At 34.6% G+C, this 11648-nt stretch overlaps 1 pseudogene; it reads left to right on the plus strand.

The window, feature by feature from the left end:
- Window positions 1-216: 216 nt before the first annotated feature.
- Window positions 217-6692, plus strand: LOC143553788 (uncharacterized; annotated as a pseudogene).
- Window positions 6693-11648: the final 4956 nt, after the last annotated feature.

Below are 11648 nucleotides of genomic sequence, written 5' to 3' on the forward strand. Positions count from 1 at the left end.
TAACTAGCTTGTATACATCAGTATGTTTCTTTACATATGGTGAGTCATTGTAGCATCTTCCGGCTAAATTTTCAATATCAAATGGTTTAAGAACGGGAAAAATGATTCTTAGAGACGATAAAGGTAGATCATGGAAAGTTCAGCTCAACAAACAGCATGCAAACCGATTTTATCTTGGATGTGGTTTTAAATATTTTTTTTATTGCGAACAGATTAATGGAAGGTGATACGTACAAGTTTGAGCTCCTTGAGAATGAGAAGGACAAGCCTCCCGTTGTGAAGTTTTCATGTAAGCTATTATATCTTTTCTTTGTTTTCATATTAGTTGTTTATGTCTTCGAATTTGATTCAACTTGTGTCAAACGTCTGTTATCTTGTGAACTTTTCTTGTAAGTTGTTATACTTTTATCATTGTGATATTATTCTTTTAGATCTGGGAAATAAGGCAATCAAGGACCATATTCAGTTACAAGAGACTAGTTCAAAGATAAAGAAGGTGATCGATTGGTTCAACTCTTGTAATAAAACAGAGTGCTAGCGTAGCGCCAAACGAGTCAAAAGTTAATCTCGTTTTAAGTTGAGTCTTTCTAGCTGAATTGCCATCAGACTATTTAGCTGGTTTTAAAAAGTCTATTAGCTCCCACCAAATTAAAAGTTAAGCTTGTTTAAGTTGAGTCTTTGTAGCCATTTTGCCACCGAACGTTGATTATTTTGCCACTAGACATCATGAAAGGTGATGGGTCCAACTCTGGAGATTACAAGAAATTATGCTAGCTACCATTCTACCAACGAATAAAAGTTAAACTTGTTTATATGAGTCTTTCTAGCCAGTTTCCCACTTAATTATTTTGGATATATAATTATGTAATATGTTACGGCTGCTTTAATAGGGTTATGAGTAGATCCACTCTTATGCACTAATATGAAAGGTGATTGGTTCGACTATGATTGTAAAAAAGGAATGCTAGCTCCCAATAAATGAAAGTTTAGCTCGTTTTAAGTTGAGTTACTAGTCAGTTTGGCTCGACTCGAGTTATACGAAATTATGCTTGCTCAGAATGAATCAAAAGTTAAGCTCATTTTAAGTAAATCTTTCTTGCCAGCTTGGAATTGGCTAGGCATTAAGTATTTTGCCACTAGACTACGTCATGAAAGGTGATTGGTTCGACTATGGTTATGAAAACGTCTTCTAGCTCCCAATTAATCAAAAGTTATGCTTGTTTTAAGTTGAGTCTTTCTAGCCTCTACACATCAACTAATTTCCACCAGACATCATGAAAGGTGGTTGGTATGAATCAAAAGTTAAGAATGTTTGGTCTATCTAGCCAGTTTACCACTAGCACTAACTACTTTGTTATTTTGGATTATAAATGTGGAATTTTACTTTTTCTTTAGGCTTATGAGATCGATACATAAATTACATATCTATTGCAGTGGAAGTAGACTCAACTCCATCTGAAATAGAAGGCTGCCCATACTACAACGGTGAAGTAAAGTCCACCTACATAGAAAAGTCAATTCTGGTTATTCAATGCATTATAGTTTTCGTTATTAAAAAATAAAAAGCACAATGTATAGTCTGTGTTACATATAAATTAATAACAATTTGGTGCATGTAGTACTTGCCTAGTAAATTTGCAAGGAAAAAGGGATTATTCAACAAGGAAGAAATGATTCTCAATCAAAGATGGCAATGAAAGGTTATGGACTATGCCTATAAAGCGCTCTGGGGACTATTGTTACATAGGACGAGGATGGAACGGATTTTGTGCTGCAAATGGCTTGAAGGAAGGGGATCTTTTCAAACTTGAGCTCGTCATCAGTGGTGAAATACATGTCGCAAACTTTCATATTCAAAAGGTCCATTAGTTACATTTAAGTACTTATAAACAAGGCTTGCCTTTCCTGATGGTTAAAAATATGTTGTTTTGTAACGTGTTCTGACAATAACGTTTGTATAAAACTACATCTAGTTTTTGCAAAACCATCAAAAATGTTTGTAGGAGAATTACCAACTATTTCATAGTGAATGATCCACATGGCAACCATAGCACCACCTCATTCCATTGCCAAAGCCACCATTGTTCACCACTGGTCACTACTCTAGTCCTTTTTATATGACTTTCCCTATCGTCACTGAGAACGATCCTTAAACTCTTTCATTAGATAATGATTTAGAATAGTTTGCTTTATAACACAACTTTTTGAAGTAAGAGATTATAGGAAGGTGAATAAAGTATGGTTGTTAATGGTACACCAGTGATAGGTTAACCATACATTAGGCACATGTCTCGTATGACATGTATACGGGTCGTATAGCCTGACAATGATATCCAATTACCCATACAGGCAATTTCATATTTTTTAAAACAAAGGAGCATTTTGCATTCATTAAAAAACCCTCTTTGATCAAGTCAAAGATGGCAGCTAGCAACAACAATCAGCTAGTTAATGGAGTAATTGTTATTTTCATTAGGCCTGCTTAAAGTCATAATTCACCTACTTCTTATAAACTTGGAAGTCTGAAGAAAGGAAAGCAACATGAACACATGGCATTGAAATATGCGTAAAACAAGAAAATAGAGACAAAACTTGACTGATTTAAAAAAAAAATTAACTGACAACTTAGTTTATAGATAAAATACCATCAATCAATCAATCAATCATACCCAGTAAAATCCCACCGACAGCAGAGCTATAGGTAGGGTCTGGGGAGGGTGGGATGTAGGCACACCGTACCTCTATCCAAAGGAATAAAGAGGTGGCTTCCAGAGAGACCCTCGGCTCTAAGAACATGTGTATGAAGCAAAAAAAGGAAATCAAAGTTTAACAGTTATATAAAAAACTACTACTAATTATAATAATATTAATAAAAAGGTCACAGTTTAACCGCAATATAAAAGCTAATAATAATAATAAAATATGTAAGGGAAATACCATTATGGTATGTGACCTAAATAAGTTAAGTCTAAGCCCTAAGGTATTCAATTCTCTCTAAAAATCCTTAACTTTAATTCTACTTCTCCACGAATTCCTATCCTCAACCATGTCCTCGGAGAGGTTTAGGTCTATCAAATCATGCCTAATCCTCTCATCCCAAGTCATATATTGTGTTATTTTATATTTGTTGTCTGTTGTTAAAAAAGCTTATAATCTTATTAGTATAAAAATATAACCCAACAAATTATATTTGTCTATTTTTAAATCTTAATTCAATCTGAATACATTAAACACTAAACCTGTGTCTTCTGTTATATACCTAGAACATATATTTATTTATTCTAAAGTCCAACCAACGTACTCTTTCGTATACCTGAAAGTAATTCATTACCAGGACTGCAGCAAGAACCCAAAATGTGTTCTCTACATACAAAATTAGCCATTTTCTCTTGTATTTTTTGGCTTGTATTCTTCTCTCAGTTTATTCTGTTGATGCTAAAGACAATCAAACTGATCGTTTGGCCTTGCTCTCGATCAAGGCACATATATGATCAGACCCATATCAAATCATGCCTTTATGGAATGACTCGATCCATTTCTGCAACTGGACAGGCATCATATGCAGTCTAAGACACCAGAGAGTTGTAACCCTCAACCTGTGGTCGGGTGGCTTTTCGGGTTCATTACCACCTGCAATTGGTAACCTGTCGTTTCTTAGAGAGCTTATCCTTCACAACAATAGTTTCACGGGAACCGTTCCACAGGAAGTTGGAAACTTATCCAGATTAAGGAGGCTACGACTTTCTAACAATTCTCTGTCAGGTGAAATTCCTTGTAATATATCAAAGTGTCATAATCTTGTGGAACTTGATCTGAGTGGGAACAATTTCAAAGGTGTTATTCCTAATGAGTTTGAATCTTTGACTAAACTTCTATTCTTAAACCTTCATTCCAATAATCTAACAGGCGAAATACCCAAGTTTATAGGAAACTTTACATCCCTTATGTTTATTTCTGGCTTAGGAAATAATTTCCATGGAAGCATTCCAGATACTCTTGGTCAGTTGTCACATTTATGGTTTTTCGGGTTTGAAATGAATAACCTTTCTGGGATCTTACCTCTTTCTTTTTTCAATCTTGCATCATTGACGGACATAGAATCAGATCAGCGGGAATCTGCCGTCAGACATTGGACAAAGATTTCCTAGACTTGTATTTCTAAACCTTCCAATAAATAACCTTTCTGGACCCATTCCGGTTTCGTTATCTAATGCTTCTAATCTTCAAGTGCTAGCCCTTAATCAAAATGCTTTCACTGGAAATGTGCCTAGCTTTGATCGGCTACAAAGATTGACACGGTTTGCAGTTAACGAGAATCTACTTGGGAATGGAAAATCTGATAATTTAAACTTTGTATCGTCTTTGGCAAACTGTACAAATCTAAGAGCTTTGGGTTTTGGTGCCAACAATCTTGGGGGAGTGTTGCCAAGATCATTGTATAATTTTACTCAACTTACTGATTTTACAGCAGGGGTAAACTTGATCTCTGGTAATATATCCCCTGAGATTGGGCAACTAGTAAACATTAGGAGATTTTTTATCTTCTCTAACCAATTTACTGGAACGATTCCGGATACCATTGGAAATCTCAAAGAAATAGGCATATTATCTCTCAGAGGAAACAAATTATCAGGCTCTATACCGTTCGCACTGGGAAATCTCACCCTATTAAGCAGGCTCTTTTTACAACATAACAATCTTGAGGGACCTGTGCCAACTAGTTTATCGAATTGTAGAGGCTTGCAACTGCTGGATCTTTCTAGAAATAACCTCAATGGTTACATACCCAAACAGATTTTCAGTCTATCCTCCTTGACAATTTCCCTAGACCTTTCAGACAATTATTTTGTAGGTTCTCTTCCTTCTGAAGTAGGTAACTTACAGAATTTGGTTTCATTTGATGTTTCAAACAACATGTTTTCTGGGGTAATTTCAACTAATCTTGGAACTTGCACAAGTTTGGTTATACTATCCTTGGCAGGAAACACCATTCAAGGAGAAATTCCGGGGACGTTTAGCTCGTTGAGAGGACTAGAAGTTCTTGATCTTTCTCGCAACAACTTAACCGGGACTATCCCAGGCTACCTAGGAGATTTTGTGTTCTTCAAAAGTTTAAACTTATCTTTCAATGCTTTTTATGGAGACTTGCCAGAACAAAGAGCTTTTAGAAATATAAGCAAAGTTTCTATTTATGGAAATGATAAGCTTTGTGGCGGTTTACCTGAATTCAAGTTGCCCAAGTGTTCCCTTGAAGAATTTTCAAGTAGAAACCGATTCCCTCTTACCTTGATAATCATTATACCTATACTTAGCGTGCTCTCTTTATTAATAATAGTCGTGATCCTTTGTTCCATTTTCAAACCAAAATATAGTAAGAAGGTTCCTGTGGGGACAAGTTTTAACGATGAAAACTTCTCACAACTTTCTTATCGAATCTTACATGAAGCAACAGACGAATTTTCGGTTGCAAACTTGATAGGTTCTGGAAAGTTTAGTTCTGTGTATAAGGCGATTCTGTCTCAGAAAAATGGACCTCAAGTTGTTGCTGTGAAGGTGCTAAAACTTGTAGTTAATGGTGCTCACAAGAGTTTTGTTGCAGAATGTGAAGCATTGAGACGTATCAGACATAGAAATCTTGTGAAAATCATAACTTCTTGTTCAACTCTTGATTTTCAAGGGAATGACTTTAAGGCTCTTGTTTATTCTTATATGATCAATGGGAGTTTGGAAGACTAGTTGCATCCAGATCCATTAGATAGTAGGGAGAACAAGGAGTCATCTAGGAGTCTAAGCTTTTCACAAAGGTTAGACATCATGATAGATGTGGCAAGTGCACTAGAATATCTTCATTTCCAATGTAGATCACCAATGGTTCATTGTGATATCAAGCCTAGTAACATTTTGCTGGATGTTGACTTGGTAGCTCATCTTGGTGATTTCGGGTTGGCGAGATTTCTTCAACAGACCACACATGTACAGCATTCCTCTACAAGTGACACTAATTCCATTGGAGTTAATGGGACAATTGGATATGCTGCTCCTGGTAATCAATCTTACACATCTTTTTGTATGTTTGCTAGAACAATGGTTGAGAAGTTATACTTTCTTAAATCTAAACAATTAAGTTTACTTAATAGAATCAACAACAAATTAAACATAACTAATGATGGAAAGTTGTTCATGTTTGGAATATTTCTCCATGTGTAAACTATGCAGAATATGGCATGGGCAGTAAGTTAGCAACCTCTGGCGACATTTACAGCTTTGGAGTTCTCATACTAGAGTCGTTTACAGGCAGACGGCCTACTGATGACATGTTTAGTAATGGTCTAAATCTTCATGATTTTGTGAAGATGGCTATACCACACCAAGTTATGGAGATAACAGATCCTATCCTTTTTAAAACCAAACAAGAAGAAAATATGATTAAAGATCATTATTCCAAAGTGTACGAGCCACTCGAGGAGTGCCTGACTTCACTGTATCAAATAGGGATTGCTTGTTCCATGGAATTTCCAAGAGTCCGGATTGACATCGAAAACGTCATTGAACAACTGCAGTTTGTCAAAGAAGTTTTTCTTGATAGAATGGATGAAACTATTAGAAAATCATCAAAGGTATTACTTTGTTACATAATGGATCATGTTTCAAGCTTCCAAGGAAGCCTTGAGAAATTGTCGAATGAAACCTGATGAAAATATCAATTCAATTATTATGCATGGGACTAAATGAAATCTAACTTGAACTGTGTAAGTTTCAGGATAATGTTGATCATAAAAGATAGGTGGTTGTCGATAAAGATGATTAATTATGGAGGGGTTTATTTGGACACAAGAAAGTAGAAGGTGAGTAAATACCTGTCGCAGCCTATTCAATGAATGTTGGAGCATATCGTTTACATATATATTTTCGATTACTCATTCTTTTAAAAAAACGCTGGCTTTTTTTCGGTTGTTCATCTAGTAATTTATGATGACCAGTAATTACATCTAATAATTAGATTATATTAGTGTTGTGTTCTTGTTTGTTAATTAATTCACATTTTGTTCTTTTCAAAAAAGGTTAAAAGATTAAGAGTTTTGTTCGGAGTTTTGCGTGCAAACTGTTATTGAGGAAGGAGGCAAACAAACTATTTTTTATTTCAAAATCCTTTTTTCCCGAAATGGTTTTTAAGATTTTTAAACAAAGGAGAAATCAAAGTTCAACATATTATAACACATGACAGGCTCACAAAATTTAAACATGAGATGTGGTCGGGGTGTCCTATTTTGGTAGTGGTAAAGTGTATTTTTTTTCTATTTCTTTTTTCTGAAATATGATGTTCATTCAATTGATTAAAATTATTTATTTCTTTGTTGACATTAAAAATTAGGAAAATTTCTAAAAGTAGCCCATTTTGATCAAACTTTTCTAGAAATATCCCGAGACCAAACAAAATTCCAAAACTAGCCAAAAAACTCTGTCGGGCGACGAAACCGTCCCTGATCCGATGTCATCCCTATCAGGACGCGCCATGAAGCATACTATTCTGTCGGATCTGACAGTTTATGGTTTTGTCCGACGGATTAATGAAACAAATTGACTTAATAATAAACAGTCGGATCTGACGGTTCAGTTCATGCTTCCGTCAAATCCAACTGTTTATATTGTCTGACGAACCCTAAATTTTTCAATTAGGGAGTTTTTGATTTTGAGTTTTAGAGTGAAATTGAACACTATGGTTATGTTCTCTTCGAAAAACTAAGCATATTACACTATTGATTTGCTTGATTTTATGGAGAAATAAAAAAGATGGAGATGGAGGTTGGTTATTGAGGTTTAGGGTTTGAGAGGTAAAAGATGAAGAGTCGGACCCACTAAAAATCTGTCGGATCTGATGGTTTTTTAAGAAATTTCGTCGAATCCATTAATACGTAGACACGTAGCACGATTTTAATACGGTTTTAAATTTCCGTCGAATCCGACGGAATATTTAGGCTAGTTTTGGAATTTTAATTAACCTTGAGATATTTCTAAAAAAGTTTTGATCAAAATAGGTTGCTTTCGGAAATTTCCATAAAAACTTTTTAGTATTTTTTGTGAACTTTTATAATTAACATTAGGATTCTATTTCAATTTAGCGACGGAGGGATTTCGGTGACGGAAGTTTGTGGTGGATAATGGAGTGCAAGAGTTTGACTTTATTATATTCAAACATCATGGAAACATGGTGTTTGACATTTTTGTGTTTGACCCATCTACATGTGAAAGGCAGTATCCAAATCTACGTGACGAGGTAGAAGATTCTCTCCTAGAATCTCATTCACTTCACACATATAGTAAGCTCTCTAATTTTGCACTCCTTGCTTCATAGATTGTACTTTCTTTTATGTTGGTGCCAAGAGTTTAAAGGCACGAATTTTTTACATGGTACAAGACTCAAAGCCGGCCCTTAGGGGTGGCAGTGTGATCGACGGGCACAGACCTGACATCCCGCTAGGCTCGAAGTTTTTTTTTTATATAAAAATTATATATATTTTTATTAAATACAATACGTATATATAATGTTTAAACTCAATTACATAACCACTAGCTTGGTCTGGTGGCAAAGGGGTATTACTCCCTACCAAAAGGTTATGGTTTCTAATCTCGTTTGTGACATGTTTAATCATATTTTTATACAAAAGTTTTTTACACAACCCAACTTATAACCAAGCAAACTCATATTAAAATTAAATTGTTTAGACCCAACAAAATACTCCTTTTACATAAGGCTCGGAAAAAAAATTTCGCCTTCAGCCCGAAACGTTTTTTGCTTTCTTGGAGCCGGCCCTGACAGACTAACATGAAATTTGTATATAAACGGATATGCGTCTGTTTTAAGTTGAAACATGAACCTGTTTAGCTAAACGGGCTGTGTTCTGGTTAAACCCGACATGTTTGCGAATTGACTCGTTTTAGCCATTTATTAGTTTGTTTATTTTTTTTTGAAATATTTTATGTAACAAATAAACCGGAGGTGTATATTATGCTAAAGCAGTAAAGCTTAAAACTAGAAAATAAATTAACATGCGATTTTATAAGTAAAACTAGTGTTTTTCCCCAGCGTGTTGCGTCGGGCAGGTCGGTAAAACACGGGTAATGGTAAAACACAGCGTTGATACAGTAAGTCAACGTGAATTTAGTTGGTTGCAGTTACGTGCGTTATTGTATCTGAAATAAGACAAAAATAAAACAAAAAAATTATAAAACTTGACCGTTATCGATCTCGGGCATTAATGCGGTTGAGTCTACGCGAAGTCGGTTTCATCATGTTCGTTAGGGTACCGGAACTAAAAAACAAAATCACCTTTCGGTCGGTTTTCTTTACGGTACTGGAACTAAAACAAAACGAGGTGAGTCTACGCGAATTCTGTGACACCCTGCATTTTCATGTTAGCTCTATTAACCCAAACTTCGTTATCTTACACATCATGCATAACATTTACTCGAGTCATCCACATGAGTCTGTCAGTATGCGTTGGTGATTAATGTTGAATCAGATATGTTTAAATAACTCGGATATAATTATTATGTGCAATATGAGTTTTTGTGTTACATGATTTAGTATATTATGCTCGCTTAACCTGCTTTCAGTTATCATGTAAAAGTAATACATCAAGTATGTGTTTATAATATTATATATATGAAATTACACGTTAAATGATTATGTGCTTAGTTCGTAGCTTGTTGTGTGAAATTTCGATCAATTGCGCGTAACTTCTACGTTTTAGGTTTTTATGAAGTATTATTTACAACATAACAATGAGAGTTAACTTTTATAAACTTGGACTAACGTTTTAGTCATAACGTTTCGTTATAACCCAGTTCGTTGTTAAAAAGTTCGTTTAAGTCAAAAATTGATTCAACAAGGACCATTCTTGTAAATTAGATTATATTTATATTAGATAAAATAACCTAAACCCTAATTCCTCCAAACCAGCTGATTACGATCGTGAAACCCCAACCCAACCTTCATCATCTTTAATCAATCCAACTAAAATTGACAGTGTTTCTTGATCATCCATCAATGCTACATGCATAACAGTAAGATTAATCTTTAATTTCGTTTAGTTTTATGCTTTTAATGAGTTATTGTAAAACCCTAGATGTTAAATCTCTGTATTATCGATGATTATGATGTTAATTGATGAACTAGAACCCTAGAGATGACATAAACATGTTAGGGTTTGAGTTTTGATGACAACAGTTAGCTGACAGATTCATTATTGTTTATTGTTTGGTTTGTAACTTGATGTTAAATGATGATTATTAATCGATTCTTGATTCTAGGATATAGTATTCTGAGTCTAGTTTTCAGAAAAGTAAATTTTGTAATTTTTGGACAAGTTTTGAATAGGTTTTATGATTTTACAAAAACATGTGTCAAAGCTGATGCGGGGATTCAAATTATTGTATGTCTTCCCGACATCATTAATTGAGATTAGCAAAGACAAATGATCTGGTTCCACTTCTGGAACATATAATTATGAGTCTAAAAGACAACCCAATTAGCCTTGCACAATTTGGATAAATGAGTTGAGAGAACCATGAAACAAATGTTTGTTGCGCAATCTGCTGAACTGTTGGTACCTATCTGCAATGATTGGATTATTGTGAGTTTTTTTATACATGAGAAAATATAATAAAAATTTTTTGAGAAACCTAATTATTATATTCTATTGTCGTAAATTTTGTATAATTTATTTTTAAGTTTTACTTGGTGAATAAAATCAGTTTGTACATGCCATAATCTGTCTCGTGAACAGAATGATCATAAGTTGAGTTGTATGATGAATAGTTGGTTTATTTTCCATGATATGATGTGTGGATACATGTTAAGACTTTTTTGTACAATTGACATTACTTATTATCACCAACGAGTCATCGGGTCAAGTATGTGCTTGTGTGTGAGTCCATACTTGGGTTTTAGAGTCATGTGTTGTTGAGCACATTCTCATAACTTAATCACTTGTACTAGGTAACGGTTTGCGAGTCAAGTGCATCCTTTTGGTTTTGAGTAAAGCATGTTACACGCGATACTAGGTGAGTTCATGCTTTTTCCTATTTGTTTTCTAGAAAGAAAACACAAAACTATTTTCGTATACTTGTTTTCTGGAAAGAAAACACCAAACATTTTCCTTACTTGTTTTCTGGATTGAAAACACTAAACTATTTCCGTATACATGTTTTCTGAATTGAAAACGCTAAACTATTTTCATATACTTGTTTTCTAGATTGAAAACACAAAACATTTGCCTATACTTGTTTTCTGGATTGAAAACACAGACATATACTTACATACTGGTTTTCTGGAGGAAAACACAAAAACTTATTTTGGATTTATGTAATTTCTTATATATCACAAGTGTATACTAGATGCCCTCATATCACTTAAAGTCCTTACATACCTTGAACCGTTAGGATGGGATCGTGGAGAAATTTAAGTAGTACTACTGGGTTTGACAAACCCCACCTGCTAAAACTCGACTGGAGGTCGGACGGGTGAAAAAATTGTCCTAACATACTTGCGCTAGCGTTTTGTGATATACCTGGTAAGAAGGCATACAGACAGTCAGCTTCGGTTCAAACGTCTAGTGGCTTGTAAATGAGTTAGCTACCCTAGTATA

The sequence above is a fragment of the Bidens hawaiensis genome, unplaced genomic scaffold, assembly GCF_021521415.1.
Source record: "Bidens hawaiensis isolate Kalapana, Puna unplaced genomic scaffold, B.hawaiensis_p1.1 tig00017358_1, whole genome shotgun sequence".
Lineage (NCBI taxonomy): Eukaryota > Viridiplantae > Streptophyta > Magnoliopsida > Asterales > Asteraceae > Bidens > Bidens hawaiensis.